Genomic DNA, 7,106 nt, shown 5'->3' with positions numbered 1-7,106 from the left:
CAAATTTCTTGCACAACCATTGACTTGAAACCACTCTAGTCTAATCATGAACATTAGTACCCAGGGGTTTCATTAAGTTTTGAAGTAGGGGGCCAGAATGAAAATGTAGGCGGCTTGCAGCCACAGGCGCTTGGCACATTGCTGGGATAATAATCGTATTTAATATGTAGAATGTCTATATACGCTTGATTATTCAATAGAGAATCACCGTACGTGATATTAGTGTAGGCCTATAGGCCTACATGTTGACTGGCATTGTACCTATGGCTGCCTGGCTCGGGCCCAGCGAATGCACTGCATAATCATCATGTGTAGAATGTCTACATGACTTGATTATTTAATAAAGAATAACGTACGTGATATTACTGTAAATGTCGGCTAGCTTAAGCGAGCGGCTGTAGAGCTCTGCAGGGCTTGAGCCCGGCTTTGGCCACAGGCGACCCAAACGGTTCTGAGTTTTTCACACTGTTTTCTCTATCATTTTCTCTTCTTTCTTCATGCTCTGAATGATCGGAATAAATAAAATAAATGGTTTATATAACCTAACCTAGCCTCTGTGACTCTTTATTTATTTTACACTCCATTACAAGGATGTATATCTCTCATACACACATGCTGTAATTAATTAGTCAACACAACTAATTATGCTAATCCGTGGACTTATCAGGGATTTTACGGGTTGGTCAACATCGCGAAAGATAGGAATGGTTACTAAAACCCCCTTTTTCATTAACATCACTATCTTTCCGATGTTGACCAACCTCTGATAAGTCCACGGAGCATAATTAGTTGTGTTGACTAATTAATTACAGCATGTGTGTATGAGAGATATACGTCCTTGTAATGGAGTGTAAAATAAATAAAGAGTCACAGAGGCTAGGTTAGGTTATATAAACCATTTATTTTATTTATTCCGATCATTCAGAGCATGAAGAAAGAAGAGAAAATGATAGAGAAAACAGTGTGAAAAACTCAGAACCTATTGGGTCGCCTGTGCTTTGGCCCGTTGTCCACGGCTGCACAGACAGGAACTCAAGGTGAGAAAGCTTTTCACCGCCCGATTTCATAAATCAGCGAAATTCACGAACTCTGAGCGTTTCCGGTGATAAAAACTGGTCAACGGTCAGATGGTTGCATAAACAATCGATCGACTGGCCTCTTTTGCCTAAAATCATACCTTACCCTATGCTACTGGCGAGAAATCGTCCTGAAATTGGCTGGGCACACCAACCCAGCGCCGGCCATTTTGAATAAGCTGCATGCAATGTATGCGCCTGTGCATACAACCCTTGGCAGATGACGTCATTGCTCTTCTCTCATTGGACGCGTACATTGCATGCAGCTTATTCAAAATGGCCGGCGCTGGGTTGGTGTGCCCAGCCGATTTCAGGACGATTTCTCGCCAGTAGCATAGGGTAAGGTATGATTTTAGGCAAAAGAGGCCAGTCGATCGATTGTTTATGCAACCATCTGACCGTTGACCAGTTTTTATCACCGGAAACGCTCAGAGTTCGTGAATTTCGCTGATTTATGAAATCGGGCGGTGAAAAGCTTTCTCACCTTGAGTTCCTGTCTGTGCAGCAGTGGACAACGGGCCAAAGCCGGGCCCAAGCCCTGCAGAGCTCTACAGCCGCTCGGTTAAGCTAGCCGACATGTACAGTAATATCACGTACCGTTATTCTTTATTAAATAATCAAGTCATGTAGACATTCTACACATTGATGATTATGCAGTGCGTTCGCCGGGCCCGAGCCAGGCAGCCATAGGTACAATGCCAGTCAACATGTAGGCCTATAGGCCTACACTAATATCACGTACGGTGATTCTTTTATTGAATAATCAAGTCGTATATAGACATTCTACATATTAAATACGATTATTATCCCAGCAATGTGCCAAGCGCCTGTGCTTGCAGCTGCCATGACCACAAAGCGGTCGTCGTGGGGGAGGGACCGGAAGGCCGGAAACCCTGAAAAATGAGTTAAAATTCACTTTTTACAGCTCACAGTCACATGAATTTCTAGTATTTTCAAGAGAATTGTCAGCAGTGTTCAAGGGCAATTTGTGTTCATATCATAAAAGCCATTTTACCTGGGAGATTAGGCCTAAATATGATAATTCATAATTACAAATAATAAAATGTGGTAATGTTGACGATATTTTGAACAAAGAAAACTGAAGTCTTAGAACCTAAGAACCTCTATGCTTTTAGGAGGTAAACCATAATAATTCACTATTATTAATGATATAAATTTGATATTGTAGACGATGTTATAAGTGTTACATCTAGACAGGGGGTTAGGGGATTGCCCCTCTGTTGAAATGTTGGCACCCCAATTAATTTGTCAAGGCGGACCACTCCCCCCAATGAAATGGTGCCAGTCACACCGTAGAGGTACAAGTAGAACACATGAACTGGTGAAATCCCCCCGAAATTTTCTATTAAAGTGGGAAATCCCCCTTGTTGATGCCATCCTGGATGAAACACTTATATTTTAAGCACAGTAAACGAGAAAATTTTCATTAAAATAATGTTATGCTTTAAAAATTATTGTAAGAACCCTGATGTTTGGTATGGCAATCTGTAGATGAAGAACTTTTATACCACTGGGGAGGTAAAAAGGATAATTTATTTAACAATAACGGTAAAAAATGACAATCATTACCATATATTTCGCAAAAAGAAACAAAGACCCTCAAGGTTATTTGACTATGTGCACACCGCCCTGGAAGATATCTTATAATGCATTGCTGTAAGCTCAACGCCTAAACCGGAAATAGGCTCATTTGGCGTCAAGACACCTAGGCGAGCGGACCGGCTTCGCTCATCCAATCTTGCCGCATATGGCAAGCAATTGCGATAATGACGAATGCCTTATTTCCAAAAATCAGTAAATGACATGCTTATCCATCCGTACTTCAGTGAGACACGTTCCCCAGTCAGTAAATGACAATGGGGCCGGGGTACTCCAGGCCTCCCACAAGTATCAGAGTGTTCACAGCCCCGTGGATTGTTGTAGCGAAGCCAGCAGTTTTTTCTTACAGAAACAAGTTGCATAATGTACTCAGTAAAACGTTGTCAGGTACATGTAACATGAAAACTGACTGAGGTCGAAGTGACTAAGGCACCGGGATTGATTTGACCACAAACAACGACAAGAGGGTGTGAATTACTTGGGTCGAAACGGACAGGGGTCGAGGTGACCTGCTGCCCCGGTCCTCAACTGGCTATGTTTACATACTAGTAAGGCGTCCACATTTTAGAAAATCACTAAAAGTAGGCAGAAAGAAAGCCCCCATTACGTGAAAACGCTAGGGGTCGGATGACAGTTTGACACATTTCGTACCATTAAGAGTCGAATGATACTACATTGACCGGGTTGACCATATGACTTTCATCAAAAAACGTCCGGGGAAAAGTGAATACATTTGATGTTTGACCAAACTTTACAAAGCATCAATTTTTCGATCAAAAAATTCACGCGTAGAACTAATGAAAATTCGTAAAAAAATACCACTGCCTTGTACATCAGGCACTAAAATGTCGTAGGCGTGAAAATGAGTTTATTAGAAAATACACAATGGCTCTTAAAATTAATTTGAAAATTTAGCGTCTTTACCGCGGTATCGCTAGATGGCCGTCATTTTTGAAGCGAAGGCGAAGTGGTGGATTCTGGGATATCTTCCAGGGCGGCGTGACTATGTAGGTATGCAAAGTAAGAACCTTGATATAGGATATGAAAATTTGTACGTTCAGAAGCTCACATTTGGATTTAACCTGACGATCGCTTATGAAGTGAATTTTAGAGGTCTGATCGTATTTTAAGCACTCTATGGGTGACCTTTTTATTGGCGTCGATAGACCGAAAAGGAGTACATATAATACGTCCAGCTGGTTATACACCTTGACATTTACGCCTACCACGGTGCAACGCACGTCGGCTTACTGAAATTCGAACTGTAATCGGGAAGTTTTTCGTGAGAAAAAAATGAGGTCATTGTCTTCGAAAACAGTTTAAATCCACGTAATTGTCCTTCTCTTGTTTCTTGGCCCACTTGGTTGCAATTCTGATTTGTATTAAGGTAGTATACGTAAGACCGTGCTGCATCGTGGTACAAGGCGATCGTAGTAGTCGCTCGTCTTCTAAATTTGTTTTCACATAAAACCCATTGCAAAGTTTGACTACACAGTTTGTGAAACTTGTCTGTATCATTTCCAGGGGTAGGAATGAAATAGGGGTAGGGAATAGAAACCACCCTGTTGACCACTGGAAACCAACCGTGGACCGGAAAAATCCCGCGGTTGACAACTGGATCCCATAGCGGACCCTGTAGAACCACACTGTAGACCACTAAAATAGTGCTCATTGGCCACATGAGGGCGTATTTTCAAGATGTCGACGGCTGATGATGACAGAAACTCCGTGCCCGGTAAGTGATATTTCACCGATAAACTACTTATCAGATGAAAGTCTATACTTCAAATATGCCCCATCCAATGACAAAATGTCTCGAGAATACTCAGATCAAGTTTCGTTGGCCGATTCCGTTCTAATCAGAAGAAAATCGAATTCTTGTGTAGAAATAGACCCTGTCATCGATCTTGAACTGAAGTGGAAGTCCGACTATAGAGAATGCATGGGCGAGCTCTATCACAGCAATGTGTATATTTTATGTCACTTCTTCTATCCCCAACTCGCTTTGACAGCCAAGCAAACCTCAGAAAACTACTACGATAGAAAACTGCTATGTTATTAATCGTCTGAGAGCAAGCTAACGTGTTCGTCAAAGATTCTTAGGAAAGCTGCTGTCACAACATTGTGTTCACAGCACTTTCCAGTCATATCCTCACAAACATTTAGTCTGGGTATAGACCTGTAGATACAAACCTGTAACACAGGGTCTGTCAGAAGGATGATTTTTTGGCTTTTTACTTGGTGCTGGCTAAGCCCTGGTTGGTTTAAAAATGACTCTGATTCTGGAATTACCTCTATTTGGCTGTAGAAATTCTTCAGCATGAGAAGGGGCAATGTTTCTTCTGGATAATGACACCGGTTTTCATAGTGTGACATAATTGACATAATGTGATGATTTAAATGTAGAGAACTACACATACTACACTTCCTTGATCACTCATGATATACCTTTTCTTTGCTCATATTATTTGGATGAATTTGCTTTAGCATTATCTGGCTACACAGGATTATCCCTGAACAAAGTTAGTTTGATTTGGATAGTTTTTTGTTTCTTTGTTTTGTTTTGTTGTTGTTGTTTTTGTTGTTGTTTGGGGGAACTGAAGGAATCTACTTTTAAATTCCACTGTGACAAATAATATCAACATTGTATACCTTTTTTTTTACAGGATCATCTTTTTGATAGCAAGTTCAGAAGAAGAACTTCCCGTCATAAACCAACTGGTATTTCTGCTTTTGGTGAGCCTGCAAAAGGTGTTACTGGTGTACGCATCTACCACAAAATAAATGAGGCAAAGCTAAATCCCTTGATTAGACTTGGTAAGAGCAGCAACACAAAGCATTGAGAATTACGACAAATTAGCAAAATTGCCTTTCGGGGGCTACTTTTGTTATTTTTGGTCCAAATATTTATTTCTCAAAAGTTACGCATCTGATAGCTTTGATATTTGGTATACAGGTTTCTAGGCTTTATCTTAATGTTAGATATTGAAATTATGATGAAATCATCAATTTTGTATTTTTGCAGCTAATTTTCCGCCATTTTGGTCAGGCCATCCTGAAATGAGCTATCAAAGATATCAACCTTCTCCATCAATACATGTGTCACAAAAAGTTATTCTCTACATAACACAGCAGAGCTCTATCAACTGTTGGCTCGCTTGTTTTTTTTCAAACCGCTGGTCAGACAGCTTTAATATTTGGTTTACAGGTCCCTGTGATGACCTTAGTGAGATAATTTCATAAGTCAGGAAATACTTAATTTTGTATCCATGTCTACAGTAGCTTCAGGGACTTTGGCCCTGTGTTTTACTTTTGTTATGCATGTCAGTTGTATGTTCTTCTACTTCCGAAAGTATGTTAAAGAAACCACTATTTATCTTATATCTTATATTATTATAAAATATTATCAAAAATAGATGTTACTGGGGACTGTAAAGACACTATTCTTCAAACTTAGTTTAAATTTTAAGAGCCATTGATATATCAAAGACACAGCACCATATATTAAAACAGACAGATTCATGTCAGTGCACTTGTATTTGAACACAGGAGGGATCACAAATTAGAACTACATGTATATTTAAAAATATACCAGTTATATGTAATGGAGTTATTAACTTACTGTTAATTTAATCAAGACTTCAAGAAAGTAGCAAAACTCATTGGCTTACTTAGAATTGAACATTACAATAGAACAGCGTGGCACTATAAATAACTGCAATGGACAAATAATTGCATTGATAAAGAAAACTATATGTAACAAATGAGGTACGTGATGTAAAATGCAAGGATGCCTTTTACTGCAATAAAACAACCATTGTTCTGACTTGCCTTATTTACTTTGTGTGTGTGTGTGTGTCAGTGATGGTTATGGCACGATAGATCTCTTTTTGGAGGATATAGTGCTTACCACCTTTTTTTTTATTACTTTATTATTGAAACAAAAACTAAACACTTTATAACACAGATATTGTTGGTTTGATCAAGCTAGTGGTCTTCAACATCATTCCATAGCTGATTGATGCTTTCCAACATTTTTTTGTTTTCTGTTTCTATGGACAGTCAAATTGTGTTTGTGTTTGAAGCTCTTGCCACAACGCTCACATAAAAAGATTGCTGTGGTGTCATGGGTCTTAGCATGGTTCTTCAGGTCTTTTTTTCTGGCAGTTTTATAATTGCATTACTCACACTGATACTGCTTTTCTTTGAATGCATAATCATATGTGAATCATACCGAGATTTTATTCCAAACTTTTTATTGCAAACTTGGCAAATATATTTACTGCCATGGCTACCTCTGATATGTTGCTGAAGACCTGTTTTACACTTAAGAGATTTTGAACAAATTGGGCACGTAAACTTTGCAGATCCATGCATCTCCTGGTGGGACTTCACTCCGTGAAAGGTGCG

Source organism: Ptychodera flava, chromosome 6 (assembly GCF_041260155.1).
Source record: "Ptychodera flava strain L36383 chromosome 6, AS_Pfla_20210202, whole genome shotgun sequence".
Taxonomy (NCBI): domain Eukaryota; kingdom Metazoa; phylum Hemichordata; class Enteropneusta; family Ptychoderidae; genus Ptychodera; species Ptychodera flava.
The sequence above is the reverse complement of the archived record's forward strand: the minus strand, read 5'-3'. Positions refer to the sequence as shown.